The sequence below is a fragment of the Idiotropiscis lumnitzeri genome, chromosome 4 (genome assembly GCF_059441095.1).
Source record: "Idiotropiscis lumnitzeri isolate Australia: NSW breed Sydney's pygmy pipehorse chromosome 4, RoL_Ilum_1.0, whole genome shotgun sequence".
Taxonomy (NCBI): domain Eukaryota; kingdom Metazoa; phylum Chordata; class Actinopteri; order Syngnathiformes; family Syngnathidae; genus Idiotropiscis; species Idiotropiscis lumnitzeri.
Window position 1 is genome coordinate 29,825,128 of NC_142394.1, and position 16,294 is coordinate 29,841,421.

General features: G+C 45.6%; 1 protein-coding gene across 7 annotated transcripts in view; it reads left to right on the plus strand.

Annotated features, from left to right (window-relative positions):
- The window catches only part of nrxn2b (neurexin 2b), a 295,473-nt gene that overhangs the window by 101,023 nt on the left and 178,156 nt on the right, over positions 1 to 16,294 (plus strand). Inside the window, exon 1 of one of the 7 annotated variants that reach the window (XM_088295201.1) lies at positions 13,627 to 13,645. The exons of the other annotated variants lie outside the window; for them this stretch is intronic. The gene's annotated coding sequence lies outside the window, so the exon portion shown is untranslated. Of the gene's footprint in view, positions 1 to 13,626; positions 13,646 to 16,294 lie in introns of those variants that run through there. 7 annotated transcript variants of the gene reach the window in all.

Below are 16,294 nucleotides of genomic sequence, written 5' to 3' on the forward strand. Positions count from 1 at the left end.
TTTGTTATTGTTGATATGTTAAGTTTGTCGCGCGTGGGCGGAATGGAGGGGCGCGTCTCATTCAGCAGCTGGTCTGGGATCAGAAGCGCTCTCCAGTTTCCGCCAAATAATCATCTGTAATCGCATCACATCCCTCCTGCCGAGTCCAAGCCAAAGCCCGGAGCCTTGACTCATTTTGGACTCCATTTCAGTCGAGCGGCGTTCTCGCTCCGGATGTCGACGCGTGGCTCGTAAGTTGACAATTCCCGAGCAGATGGTACCGAGAAGCGATACATTTGCTTTATTTGGCCAAAGCGATGAGATGGTTGCTGCGCCTGTTCGCCGCCTTCACCTGCGTCTGCCGCGTTGACCTGTCCAGCTCATTAAAACTAATTGACGCACTGGTCGTCATGGCAACAGGCGAAAACGAGCAGCCCGAAGAAGCCGGCAAATATGCGGCCCTCTCCATGTGCCATCTTGATTCCTTTGACCCGCGCAAGGCTCTTTATCCACTTGTCAGCGGCGTGAAGCCACCGCGCGAGTCGGGCCGTGCCGCGAGTCTACCTGATGGGTCGGGAGCAAAGCGGGGCAGCCATTTGTATGCGCGGAAAGAGCCGGGCTGTCACGGCGAGGGCTAACCTCGGAGATTAAGAACCCTTTGGAAGCGTTGGCGCCGGGAAGAGATCATGTTTTGGTCTTCGTGATCGCTGCCACATGACAGCGTGATAAACGGGGAACTCAGACGGCGCATCTCGCCGGCTTGATTTAAATTACCCCTCAAACCCGCGTCACCCTTAACGCGGGGGGGTGCTATCACGGATCTGAGCGATGCGTTTTTCATGCTTATTCCTAATAATCCGGGTAAGGAAAACGGCGGATATTAAGATAAAGGTGATTTGATGTGATGGATGGGATCTAATTGGTGTCGCAATCGATAGTTTCCTCTCTTGGGAAAAATGTTCCATCATTTCATGATCTTGAAGCCATATCAAGAGTGTTTACATTATGGCTGAACGATGGTCGGAAAAAGTTCCATTGCGATTTCCTGCCGGATATTGCGATTTCTTTTAAATTTATTTTTTAGTGGCATTTCCAAACGGACAGAAAATGTCATTATATCGTTCAAAACATCAAAGGCTATTATCATAGAGGATCCGCATCACGGAGCTCACTACTACGCAAGCTATCTTAGCGCCGAGCATTCAAGTAGCCGCAAAATACTTCCGGGAGTACGGGCGACAGCTTCACGATTATTTTTTCTTTTTTTAACTAGTTCGGCGTTGATTAGTGTAACCTGTAAAATCCTTGTAGGGGTGTCCGAGCCCTTTCACAAACCGCAGCTTTGACAATCTCGAAATTGCGTTGTCTGAGATCGCGACTTCGCTCCCGAAACAATAAATCCTTCAGCCAGCTAGTTAGCAGACAATAAAGTCACCGAACATGAGATCAGGTCTGCTTTAATTATGACGAGTATGTAAAAGCATCCTGCCAACTGTTTGTAAGCGTAAGACCTTTCCACATGCGGTTCAAGGAAACCTGTTAACAACTCCCTTGGGTGGCCGCACACAAATGAAAAAAAGCGCCTTGAGAAATGAGACAAAAGGAAAATGGAGAGGAATAAATGGATTAAGAGGAAAGGGAGAGGGTTGAGGGGGGGGGGGGGTGACAGCGTCTTGCTTGAGCGAGCATAATGGATCGGAACTTAATCAGCAATCAGTATTAATGTTGATGTAGCTGTGTATATTCAAATTAATCATCAAGGACGGGGCACCCCCCCGAATGCCCCGAAGAGGAGAGAATTGGTCTCTGCTGTGCCTTACTGAGGAAATTGATGATGAATGAGTCCGTTTATCAAGCTGCCCCCATTAACGAGCCTATTGACAGGCCCGGCTTCCCATCCCGGACGTGGTTTGCTTTGCCTGCAAGCTCGGCTCATTTGGCTGCGTTTGCTTACCGCTCGCTGAATAGCGGCAGCGAGCATCGGCGGCGACGGCAAGGTGCCACGCGGCGGCCGACTTGCATTTCACTTAACATCTCGCCGACTAGATAAGTGGATGAGTTGCGGTGGAGGGAGCACTTACTCGGGGAGCGCCGAAGCAAGCGTGTGCATAAATCCCAGGGTAGAATCTCTGTCAGCTGTGGGTAAACAAAGATAAATGATTTTGCAGCCACTCATCAGAGGACGTGTGTGTACATAATCAACACCTACTTTGTTTAGGAGGCTGCCGAGATGCATTTCCACTTGGCTGGCGTTGTTAAAGTAGTTATGTATTTTCTCTGCTTCCGTATTGGACGACGTTCCACCCACCAGCTCCTGGCGCTGAGGCGACCCGGTTGATCCTGCCAGTAGCATATTCTTGCCTCAAAGATTAAGGCCAAATTGCAATTGCACCACTTGCGTCTTGTCTTGTCCCTTCCCGCTTGAAATATGCGGTCAGGACAAACGAGACGTGCCCCAATTCTTTGTCAATTTTCAGGGTTGGGTCACAAACAACGGGCGTATGGCCCTTTAATACATCAGACCTCGACCTCCTGAGATTTTACCCGCGGTCGCTCGGCAACAAATAGAATGTCTGCAGAAATGATGTGAGCGAACGAGAAGGAATAGATTTTTGTTTCATATTCGTGACACGCGTACTTTTATCGGATGTTCTAGACTTTGCTTCAATGACGTGTTTGGAGTTGTGGGTTGAAACGCTCTCTGTAGAGTTAGCCGGCTGTCGATTGTAGAAGCCAGCTCGTGCGGTACTGTTGCTTCTGAACGCCGTGATTTTCGTCCCAATAACACTCGCGATATCATGAGATTGTAATTAGCCGTGCTGCTTAACGCTAATAGCATTGATGCTAATATGCTTCTGAATTGTTTGGCATCTGTTGTTCATTGTTTTCTTGCGTAATCAATCATATCATGTTGTTATAATTAGGAAGGAATGTCACGTCTTCTTACGACACAAGTGATGACGTATTGGATCTGTGTTTTCATCTATTCAAACAAGGTCAACGGGGGAAGACAAAGATAAAAGCTTACGGGGAAGTAACGGGATTGGGCCTTATTAGCCATCCAAATCGAAATAAACACCACCTGTACGGTGAAACTGGGAGCAGCTCATTTAAGTTCAGTTATGGACATGCTAATGCTAACGGTTAGCATTGCTAGTCAATAGCTATTTGAACGCCAACAGTGGAGCAAGGCACCGCTAAAGTTTCTGAGCAGGTACCACGTACAGGAGGTTTGGCATTGGCAGCACCGTATTTTGTGGACTATGAGGCGCACCCGTATATAAGCCGCAGTTTTCTTTGTTGAAAAAAAAGAGTTGTTTACTGAATGTGCAGAACGATTTTGTACTGTGAATGGAATGCGCATAAAGGTACAGAAACAGATTGTTAAAAACAGAGTGCCTTTTCACACTGCAACAACTTTGCTCATTGAAACGGAACAGACCCAAGAGAAAAAAAATATAGAGATTTATTAAGCGTATTTTCTGATCTATAGAGCGCCCCTACTGGTGAAAGAAAAAATCGGGAGAAAAGCCACACCGTTGTATTAGCCGCATGGTTCAAAATCGAGGAAAAAAGTAGCGGCTTATAGTCCGGAAATACGGTAGTTTCTTTTCGGGTGTATGGTCTTCATTTTTACTGCTGACCGTTGCTCCACGACGTTTCAACGTCTTCTTCCCCCCTTAAGGGCTCATCGTCGCAATGATCGGCCGAGCTGAGGCATTGTGATTCGTCATTGCGTTTCGACCTTAGCTTAGCTCCGTCGCACAGTTAGCATTTAGCTTAGATCAGCAAAGATGGCTTAGAGATTGAAACTAAATGGAAAAACATCGGCGAATCATTAACCACAGGCCGTCCAATGAGAGATGGCCGACTCTCCGGCTGAGGCGGGCTGAAAAAAAAAAGCTGGGGAAAGAAAAAGATGCAATTAGGCTTGTGTGGGTGGGGACAAAAAAATGGAACAAAAGTCCAAGAACACATTTCTCATGTAAGCAATTCGTCATGCAGGTGCAAGAAGAACGAGAGGGGGGGTGGTGGTGGCAAGCCGGGCGAGGGAGGGGGGGGGGGGGGGCCTTGGGAGGTGGAAGCTGGCGAGTGATGAACGGTTGGCCTCTCCCATCAAGGATGCCTTCTAACCTGTGCGACAAAGAGGCATATCCATCACTCGGGCAGCCGAGGGTGCTTTGCACAAATGCGCCGACGCATAGCAACACACTGGTCACATGCGGCCGACATGCTCCCGAGAAACACATCACGGCGCCGGCCAGCTTCTGCAAATCACGAGTGCAGCGAATACACCGGGAGCTGCATCCACAAGACGTCAGATGCAGCCATACGAGCACTCGGCAACTAGCGCTAATGGTGCTACTGGGACGACTTGACACCTAATCACGCGAGTGTGCGTCAGACACTCACTTATGGATTCCGGCTATCGACTGTTGGCGAGGGTGAAGGCTGCGGCGAGGCTGATAAGACGCCGAGGCTCTGGCCGCGCTTTTATTGACTCGCTGGCCCAATCAACACTTGGAGCCGATGGAAGCGTTATGATGGCGCCGCTGTACTTTGGTCGAATGGCCTCACGATACACGTGGGGGTGTTTGCGCAAATGTCAAGCAGAGTTCAAGTGAAAAGCTGGGGCCGATGTAGTACATGCTACTCGCTACTTTTTGTGAGAAAAATACATTTTGGTAGGCTACATACTAGCTAGCAATTTTCAATTCTTTACATTCTTTTCACCCGTTGATCGACGAATACAGTAAGTATTCCCACCCGCGGACCTCTGTCAAACGGAAATTCACTCACCCGGAAAAAAAAAACTTTTCTCCGACTATATTACATCAACGATCGATTCCTCGCAACGGAAATGTCGATAACCGGAACCCGAGCAGTTCCCGCTCCATACAACCGAAACACTTAGACCTCTCGGATCCAAAACGGTGACATGTAAAATGACTTCTTTGGCACGAGTTTTGTCAACTGTAGATCATGACATCCAAACGAAGAGGAACGGAAAACACCGTGGGAGAGAGTGAAAAGCATCCCATTAAACGAACAAGGAATCGATTGTGGCTCAGTCCGATTCTGGCATTTTACCTTCTTAGAGGCTTGACGGATGACGTACAGCGGCGTAAATGAACGTGTCCTGGAATCCTTTAATGTCCTCCTTTCATGTTAAAAACTTCCCGCTAATCGGATCGCTAATTGGAGCGAAAGCTAGCTCAATGGCGCCATCTATGGCCATGGAGGCCTTCCAAGCGTCCCCGCGGCTGGCTTCAAAAGTTGCGCGACGTTAGCCGAGTGATGCCGTCTTGTGTGGTGAGGGAGGGGAGGTCAAGTTAGAGAGTGAGTGAGAGGAAGAAAAAGCTAAAAAAAATTGTTAACATACCTCCACGTTCATACAGGAAATTTTCTAACACACAAATAAGATTCCATACTCGAGAAGACTTACTGTATACGCTAACCGAGCCCTCAAACATGGAAAATTCTTGTTGAAACTCCTGAAGACCATCTCGCGAGTTCTTCATTTTGGTTGGCTACAAACTAGCTAGCGCTTGTCGACGCGTACAATTGTCCACATTCTTATCTCCCTTTGAAACACGAAGCGAGCTTTCTTACATGAAAAATTCTCGGCGAATCTCACCAAGACCTTCTCGCAAGTTCTCCAAGGTTATCGGTGTCCATGGAAACATGGGCGCCATTGTTACGGGCTAGCCTTCTCCAACATCATGCGTCGATGAGTCAAGGCCGGGCTGGGCCCTTCTTTGATTAATGTCGCGAGAAATGAATCGCAACCTGCTGATCCGCTGCGCCTTCAAGGTCGGATGTCGGAATAGCGGATGCTTTTGCACGCCACGTGAACACGTCTCTGTCGTCCGGCCGCCTTGAGCCGTGCGGGAAGCGGCCTTCGTATCCACTCGCGCGCAATCCCAGCGGCGGCAACTGGCGACACACTCGGCAGGTTCGGAAAAAGAGAAAAAAAAAAAATAACGAGTCGGAGGAATGACAGCCTCAGATGAGTGTGATTAAAAATGAATGAGGGCATTACTTACTTTTTTTTTTTTTTCAATATCTGATTCCGAGTTAATGAGGGAAATTAGAGCGAGGGGAGGGGGAAGAAAGACTGATTGTTTAGCGGAACGGGAACTCTGAAGTGACGCTCGGAGCCTTTGTTGCCATGGAGATCAGCGGGGCGGCAATTAGAAATGTGCAATCATGTTTGAATGGTGTATACATAATTGATGGCACCAATCTGCTTTGGGTGGCGGCGTCGATGATGATAAATCAATACTTCCTTTTGTCCCCGGCTCCTTTCCTCGGGACGCCGCCTCTGCTTTTCGTGGCGTTGGATCTCGACTCTGATTCCCTTTTTTTTGAGGGATCCTCGCCACAACCAAAGCGTTGGCAGGCGCTTGGCACACACGCACACAAAGTCGCCAAAGTGGGCTCCTTGCGTCCACTGTGATCCGGTTGAGACGTGCCAGCGCCGTCGGTACCGTGTGGCAATGCCGAGCATTCAGCCGGTCGCCATGGCGATGCGGTGTCCATGCCACGGCTTGGCATGGGCTTCCATTTCATCTGGGGAAGCCGGCTCTGCAGGTGCCAATGTTTTGCTCACAAAGTGAAAGCAAAACTTTCTGGATTTTTCACTTCCATAAAGTTTTTTTTTTTTTTCCATTTGAAATCAGACGTGAAATAGCCGCCTTTCGGTATTTATTCATTCATTTGGACTTTTTCCATTTTGGAGTCATTTCAGATGTCATTTTCTCATCACTTTTGTGTCAAAAGAGAGCTCGGTCATTTAGAGCAGCGGTTCCAAACATTTATTTCATTTTTTTGCACAACTTTTGCCGCCCGGATGCTCGTAGCATAATGTGACGAGCCGGTGGAGGGGAGGGCGGCAGGGGGGGCTAAAACGGTCCGAGCCGGACGCCCATTTTTGGGGCGGGTGGTGGCTAATGATACAACAAATGAACAAATTCTTTTTAATTTATTCCTTATTCTGACATCACGTAACTTGCGGCGCCTCCTGCCTGCTACTGGGGCACACCATTTTTAGAGGGCGGGGGCAATACCTCAATCCCTATAATACAAATTGTGCATACTTACTTGTGGGCAGAAGAAGAAGGGGGCCTGAACGCGGTCTTGGGACGACAATTTTTATGAATACGGTTGGAGGGTCGAGGCCAGAACTGTACCGAGATCGCGGCCGGAGGGCGGGGGACTGACCAACAAAAAAGGGTCAATTGCCCAGTTGTGGTGTTTCAATCAGCATCTTGACATGTAAATAATAAATGTTTTTTTTTTCATCTATGTGGCCCGGTGGTTGGGGACCACTGATGTAGTTCATGTGACTGATTCACCCGCTGCGACATTTTTGTGAGGCGTATTTACTCCGTGGATGGACTTTGTTCACCATCCGACTGAACCAGTGTTGTAAGACGTCCTCTGGGCTTTGCTTAGTTTGATGGCAAAGAGGCAGGAAAATAGTCTGCTTGTTTTTCACTCATTGTCACAGCCTCTGGTAAACAACATGTCCTCAATTAGAGCCACTCGCCCCCTTTTTGACTCATTAGCCCACTATAGCATCTGCTGGCGTTTTCGCTTCCATTTTCGCTGTCTTTTGCCTCTTTGTGAATTGTGAAGGGAGGAACAGATGGAGAGTTCTGTATCAGATTGAAAATACAATTGCGCAATTTTCTGCTATTGTTATTAATCAAGTGTGATGAATTTACAAGATTGTTCTACCAGATAGAAGAGTATGTTTAAAGTTACGCAACCATTTGAGCGGCAGGAGCAAGGACGGGAACCTATGAGGCAACAAATGGGCCCAGTAGATGGACCCAAAACGGTCGCTCATTAGACTCAGATCACTCACACGCAGGTTCTCATTATGTGCGATGGTCTGTACTAGACGCCGCCATTCAAGACTCACAACTACGATTAGTCCAAGTGCAAAAACAGACCGAATCCAAAGAATTTTTTTTTCGAGCATGGCAGTGGAGAGTGGGGTCATTCTGACCCGCTTGTGCAACAACAGCATGAAAACATGTTTGCACCAGTGAGTGACGCGAGCTCCCTCCTCAAGCATTACGATGTTGTTGGGGATGCATTTGAAGCATCATAATGTGAGTGAGTGTCCACGTATGGACTCATTCATTCACTCATTCACAACCAGCCGAGTTTAAAAAAAAAAAAAAAGAAAAAAATTGAATTATTTGGAATTTTGACGTCTTTCACCGTCAATGGCAGTAAATGAGTTCACAAGGCAAGAAGACCAATCAGTGGTGGGCGGTCAAGGCCTTCCCTGATGGCCTAACATAACCCAAAAAAAAAAAAAAAATATATATATATATGCCCTGTAAACACCATACTCAAATTTTAAAATTTGCAAAAAAAAATTATTTAAATTTAAAATAAATGTGTTTTAATATTGTTTCCATTTATATATTTTTTGGTTTTGTACCATAAAAAAAATCACTTGGTAATCATGATTTTCATTATTACTAATAAAATTGTAGTTGCTATTTTTTTTTTCATAATCGATAATAATAATAATATCTTGAAACAAACAGAATGATCTTATCTATAATTTTATTTTACCCAAAAAAAAACCCGATGAAAGCAAAATTTAGGTGACATTCAAGAACTTGTATCTTCCTTAAGATTTCACTTTTTTCCGTGAGATAACATTTGTGTGTCAAGGTTTGAGTCAATCAACTTGCTCAACTCGAGCATAAAATCTCCCGTGGGAGATTTAGCGTGCCTTTCCTTTATGGTGGCAAGCTCCTCCTGGAGGTCAATGCGAGCTGCGTCTCTTAAATGTAATTATGTGGCGATTGCCAAAGTGTGCGCACGTGGAGACGGATTTATGGGTGACACGGACCGAACGGGTGTCAAGAAAGTGACATTCCATCCACCTCCGAATAAACAGGGAGCAAGTTTGGGCTTTGGAGGTGATGAGTGCACAGCCCGGCACAAGGAGAGGGCAGCAAACGTGTGTGTGCGTGTGCGTGTGTGTGTGCCATCTCCAAGCCAACGCCGCCCCATCGGGCTCAAGGTTAATGTGGAGATGCGGCGCTCACCGAGGTGCCGCAAAGTTCACAGCAAGGATCTTTGATTTGCATGAAAAGTGACTCCTCCCCCGGCCGCTTCGTCACCTTGACGCCGACGCCATCCTCACGCCGAGAACTTTCAAGGTCATTCTCCGGATAGCCCATTCGCAACCATTCCGCCACGGGGAAGGGTGCGCTGATGTTGGGGAATGTTTTCTTGTGGGTGTAATTAGCTGTGAATCGAGATTAGGATTATTTCATTTAGGTAATCTGTCCGAGGAGTCCCTGTCGTTCTGCCTGTGGTGGCGAAAGGGAGATAGTGGCGAATGAACGGGTAATGTGCTATCATGAGCGGCTACAACGGGCGAGTTTATAGCCCCGACTAGACAAATAAGCGTGCGGTCACCCCATTACCTTCTCCGTCTATTATGGCAGGCCCTCAGAATAAGAAATCTTTTTTTTTTTTTTCTTCATTTGCTTTTTAATCGGTTTCTCAATTCCCCCCCCCCCCACACTTCCTACCACACTTTTTCTCAAACACATTTAATATCAGGGCCACTTCAAGAGACATCGTTTTGGACACATGATTGCAGACTTTGCATAGAGTCATAGTTAGTCAGACTATTTTATTGCCGTCGATCTATCTATCTTTATCTTTATCTTTATCTCTCTCACTAGCCAGCTAGCTATAGCTCTCTCTCTCTCTCCAGCTAGCTATCGCATTCTCTCACTCCGTCTAGCTAGCTAGCTAGCTAGCTAGCTTGCTGTCTCTCCCACTCCCTTTCTGTTTTCGAGCAACTTAAATGGAGTATATGCTTTCTTTATGAGCAATTACCTTCTAATTCTTAAGAAAATTAAATATTGGCTATGAAATGTACAACAATAAAAATATGTCCCATAAATTAAAATGTTTAAAATTAAAACAGACGCAGGTTCCGGTCCCAAAAAATTGCACTTGAGCAAATTTTAAATATTTGGTACAAAGGTTTAGAGCGTAACAAATACCTCCCTCGCCCAACCCTGGAAATACAACCAACAGTCTTTTATTTTTTTGGCGGGGGTGTAACTTTGAGAAATTAGGTTTCCTCGGAGCCCAAATGGGTGTCTGGCTTCCAGCCCCGCACGACCTAAACCGTTCAGTGATTTACCGACCAGGAACAGATTTTTTAAAAAAATCTTTTCGAAAGGACTCAGTAAATGGAAACGAACAAAACAATTCAAGTCATTATTCAGAAAGTAATGTGGTGACCACCGGCAGTGGCGCCTTCGATTGACTAGCCGCCACTGCTAGAAAGTGAAAATGGAAGAAAAAAAAAAAAAAAAAATCTCCTGCTCTTTTGTGAGGCCGGTCGCCCGCCGACATTTTTTTTTCTTCTTCGACTTTCATGTGACGTATGATTAGCTCACGCTAATGATCTGAAAGCGCAAACGAAGAGCTGCTTACCTGCCATCCAACCACAACCTCTGCCACTTTTCCGGAGATGTTTGTTGACCCGAGGCTGCTGATAGAGATGCAGGGAGTGTAATAAGCCATGATGAGCTGCGCCGCTCTCATTTTTTTTTTTTCCCGAATCCATCTGTGTGTGTGTGTGTAGCAGCCCTCCGGAGGCTGAATCATCTCTGCTGACAAATAATAAAAGGGAAGTGGGAGATTGTGAGCGTTGGCCCATAAATATTGAAGGAGTGGAGGATTATTACAGGGTTGAGGTTTATGATTGTAGTGGTTTGAAGGGATGCCCTCATACATTTTTACCAATTTATATGTGTGGATGATTTGGTTTATTCCTTTGTCAGGATCTCGGCGCACGTCCGGGCCGCAAAGTGTGTGTGATGCGTTGATGTGAATTCCTGCAGGGTCGCTTTATTATGATGGAATATCTTTTCAGCCACGCAATTTCTCTTCACAACTTGAGAATTATGAACTCAGACTAGATCAGATTAGAAATTAGATTGCGGCGGGATGCAGAATGGGGCCATTTACCTGGCAATATCATTCATATCGGGATGCATATGGAGGAAGGGGGGGGGGGGCTTTTTTTTTTTTTCACCTCCAATGAAACTGAGTGATTGATCTTGATGATAACGAATATGTAAAAGTCTTTAAGTTACAAGTCACTGAAGTAGCCGTTTGTATTTCCAGGCAACAATTTACTGAGCAAGTCGAAGGTTGTTTTTAGGTTGTGTGCAGAATCCCAGCATGCCTCGCTCTGTCGTCTCAATTCTGGTGGTGCGTCGTATCCCATTGGTCGGAGGATGAGGAAAAATGACTGTGACATTAGTTATCGATTCCAAGTTTAATGCATCGGGCTACGACGGTGCGCCAGACACATTGATTTCTATTTTGGATGTCGCAGAGGACACCAAAAAAATATAAGGCATGCTCCACTTTGAAAAATGGATGGGGTGTCTTTTCCTAGGAGAGGTGCTTGGAGTTTTCCCTTAGCCAAAGAGGTCATATGGTGCTTTTGATTGCCTCGCTTGTTTGAGCGATCGTTGTTGTGTTACTTTCAGTGAAGGCTCGAAACGTGGGTTTATTTCGCCATAGTTTGCTTTTGACGCGTTTGAATCATTGGACATGCAAATGCTCAGCAGCGGCTCAGGCTCAGCTGATGTGGTTCGGCAGATTTGGACAAAAAAAGAAAAATGAAAAACAAATGTTGAGATGAGCTATGAGTTGGCATTGACTATCGCCCCCCGATGGCATGGAGTGGTACTACTTCTCCCGCGTGCGCATAAGGTCGGGAGTTTGTGTTCTTTGGTCATTTTCCGGTCCGACGTGCCGACTAGAAGGCTGACGCGATAGTTGGCCACGACGGTCGACGTCGGATTGGAGTATAGAAGCCTTAAGACAACCACGTTTAAAAACGTAGTTGTAAAATCAATGTGGCTTGCAAGCACTGCATGCGAGGAGTCTGCTGTAACAGCCTTTAGGCAGAGGTGACTTTATGTTGGTGCCAATGCGTGTTTTGGACATACAAAAGGTTGTAGATGGGCGATATTCGTAAGAGAATGTAGTCATCATTCTCTTCAAAGGAGAGTGCTCATCGTGTCTCCGCAGGTCACTTCCTTGTGTCTTCTGCCCCCGCCGCAGTCCGCGCTGTCAAGACCACTGATGTCAAGTGTCAATCAAGCCGCACATGAAAGTCATTAAGAAACATGAAGGATGACCGTTAGGTTTGGTTGTTTAACAAGTCCCCTGCAGAATAGGAAAACATGTATATGGGTTTGGAATGCGACCTCACGAGGATACGTCCTTAAATGCGTCCATAAACATATATCCTCGTTTTAAATGTGCATACCCTTACAGTTAAACAACTTCAAAACGTTATTATTAAAAAAAAAAAAACCTCACCATTACGCAAACAAAGTATACACATCCAAGGGGTAAAGCGGGGACACCAAAGAAAATAAATGCAAGAATCTCAAAGTGGTGAGGAATCACTGCAAGTGTGTTTTTAAGTACGGGGAGCCTGGAATATGTGGGCGGATAGGACTCATCCTGGATAAAACGAGAAAGACATTCACTGAGAGATGGCGTGAATGCAGAAGCGAGTGATGAGGATGCATCCCATCACGCGGCGTTGATGAAGAAAAGAAAGAGATGCATTGACGAAGGGAGGAGGGGGGGGTGGCTACAAGAAGAGGAAAGAGAGGACTTGTCCCAACAATTACTGTGGCTGCCAGAAAGAGGCTAATCAAATGGCACTTGGCATGGCGGGCCTGTTCTTCACGCAGCTGGTGTGGGAGGGAGAGAATGAGCTGTGACAGGAGGGGGAAAGTGGGCTGCCGAGAAAAGGTAGCGCTGGGCTGACGTGCAGAGGCGCAGGCGACAAACTTATTGGGAAGGATTAGGAGCGCGCGAGGAGGAAGGCTGTTGGAAATGAACACGGAGATATCCGTGGAGGGATGCCGCGGGAAGTCAAAGGGTAGCTGACTTTATGCGCACGTATGGTTTGATGCCTCAGTGGACCACTACAATTGTGGAAAACATATATAAATGTACCTCACCTCATTTTATGGCCTTTTAAATAGATATTATGAATCGAAAATTGATTTAATCATGATTTGAACTGCTTAAAATATACATTGATTGAAACATGCAAAATCAAAGAATCGACTCACAATGCCATGTTAACCAGAGCGGCTCTCGCATGTCTCTGCTGCTGAAAAATCAAATCAAATAAATAAATATATATATATATATATATTTATTTATATTTATTTATGGTGTACGCCATGTTCGGTTTGGTCCACTTGCGTACCGTTAATGATTTTTTCTTATTAGCAGGAACTTAGTGGCAAGTAGACGAGTTTTCCCGCGGAAGCTATTGAGTGTTGCACGCGTACAAGAATGAAGCGGCACAAATGAGAGGCGCGAGCACGCCGGAAGCCGTGATGAATAATAAATGGATGGATAAATGCCTTAATTCAGGCCAACAAGCTCAGCTTATGAAAAAAACAAAAGTAGATCTTGCCAGCGAGCTGTCGAGTGTGTCCAAACCGAGCCTGTGTGTGTGTACGCAGTGAAAATATTTTCGGGTTTTACGTGCGAGAGTCACAAGAGCGAGCTGTAATTGAATAAAGTCACCAAACGGATGGGGGCTCCCCGCAAATTGGTGAGCAGTCGATTTTCATTTCGGTAACTCTTTAATTGTGCTTGTCAGGGATGCTTTGGATCAAATCGCCATGGTGCCCGTGTGCGCTCGCGTGCGCGTGCGTAGCGAGGTAGAAAGTCTCCCTCGTCCAATATTCATGGTAGCGGTTGTCGGAAAATGATAGAACTGCTTCTGGAGGGAATTGTGATGCTCGGCGTTGGGATCAGAGGAAGCGAGAAGTGATGGAAGGTTAACACACTTTCCTTTCTTCTTCAGGCTTGCCTCGTTCCAGGGAATAGCTGACACGATGACATTGTCGCCTCCTCTTCCTCTCTCTCGCTCTTTCTCTCTCTGCCATCGCACGCGTCGACTTTTTTTTTTTTTTGTTCCATGTGTCAGCGCCAGATGCATGCAAGGATAAAAGTGTTTACTGCTGCTTTGTTTCCATCATGACAAACTCGCTGCCAATGACCTAGAATGTTTTTTTTTTAATTGTTATTATTATTATTATCATCCCATTTGTCACAAGAAGAGCGTGATTGTTTTAAATGGCGAAGCCCATATGGACGTTTGTTTTTTGCTTCCAGTTTGTAAAGTGCGCTATAAAATTCTAATGTGGAATTTGCCTTTCATTCTGTCGTCAATAATGCTTTTCAAATTTGACCAATTTATGTTTGTTTTGCGTCATGCTCGTCCATTTTGCAGGATTTCAGCAGGGAAATTGTTCGGCGGATTTTTGCGCTTTTTGCGTGTGCCTGAGAATGAGCGACTCTTTTACAGCAGCTCTGTTAACATTCTCCTTAATTTGTAGTTTTAGTCCTCCCTTCTATTTGCTTAATTGCATGAACACAACATTTTAGAGGTGATATTTTCTTTTAGTGGAGCTTATTGGTGTTATTGGATTTGTTCGGAAAATTGCACTTGTTTGTTTACATTCAAACTTTAGCTTGCAGCCAATGCGAGGACCTGGCATTCAATATCGGAGTGCCAAACTGGTGTCAGTTTCAGCTTGTTTGACTGCGTGAGTGTCTCCTCAACCGCACACACACACGCACACACGCACACACGGACACGCACGGCCACAAAGTCTCTTGCAGAGCCCGATGTCATATCAATCTCACGAGCCTAAGCAGGCTGTTCAGTGAGATGTGAAATTGAAACGTAGCCTTGGTTATTAGACAAACAGTGCACCGGCACAACTGCAGCTTCTTTTGTCAATAACCCCCGAGAGTAAGCAACTAACAGCTCATTTGTCCAATCGCACCAGCCGGTTATTGCAGCGTTGTGTGTGTGTGTGTGTGTGTGTGTGTGTGTGTGTGTGTGTGTGTGTGTGTGTGTGTCGGAGGGTGTCAATGAACCTTCACATACCGGTACCAAAACGATGTGGGCCTTTTGCTGATGTGAAACTGCAGAGGCGAGATTTTGCGACTTGAATAAATACCTCTCATAACACGGCTGGACAAATAATATTCAGAAAGACACTCGCACAGAACTGAGTGAGTGTTGGACGACCAAGCTTCGCTCTAAAGGTCCGTCTTGAAAATGGCCTCGCAAGCGTGTCTGCAATAAAATCCACTCTTTTACCTCCTTCGGCCATTTTGGGTTAAAAAAGCAAGAATATATTTTAGATTTTTGAACGGTCGCCAGTTCCGACTTTCGGGTGTGTTGATTCCGCTTAGTGCCGCCCCCTCACGAGTGAGTATCCAATCACAAGACGCGTTCATCACCTTTGACGGAAGGCTAGCTAGAAGGCCTTACTTTCAACAACTCGTCATCTGATTGGCTATCACAACTGTCGCAAGGCCTCGGACGAATAGTGCGTGCTACTGGTGTCATGAAATCTGCCTGGCAACACGAGCTAGCTGAATTCTGATTGGATAAAAACTCTCACTAAAAATTCACCACTAGGACATCATATGACATCAATATGAAGAAAATGATCCAGATTTCTTGACTGCATTTTCAAAATAGAATTTTTGTGGTGCCGTAGCGCAAACACATGACCTGTTAGTTAGTTCTACAATATTTTTCCAGTTTGAAAAAACAGAAAAAAGGGATCATCACCTCTGCAAACACGATCAAAAGGAAGTGTTCCATGCTTTCAATTCATTCATCATTTTTCTTTCATTTTCTCCTCCGCACTCACAGAACTGTCACCGTGCTTCTTTATTCATGTATTGTTGTATTTCATTTATTCATTTTAAATTGGTTTTCATTAAGATTCCAAGTACACTCGCGACGCTCTATCGGGAAAATGAAATTCTTGGCTTGTCAAACCGGTTGTGAATTTGGTACAATGCTCTTTATATTTATTTAATAATTTATTTTTCAAAACCCCCCGAGCACATTTGACAAGCCACCTTTGTTTGCGTAAAGTTTCAAAGTCTTTCTTTTTTGCTTGGACGGTAAAAAGCCTCATAACTTAACATTTGCTTCATCACACTTAGCTGAAAAAACAAAGACGGAATTGGAGATATAAACGCTTCCGCGCCACTTGCTGGCGACAGACAATTCAAGGCAACTCTTTCCCCAGGATCAAGGTTTTATGTTTCGCTCTTCTACTGCAAATTAGCCCAAAAGTGAAAAAAAATGCAAAAAAGAAACTGCCATTGCTGTCATTCAAAAGATTAAATGAACACAAACACACCATCAAAACGTGACCTGAAAGGT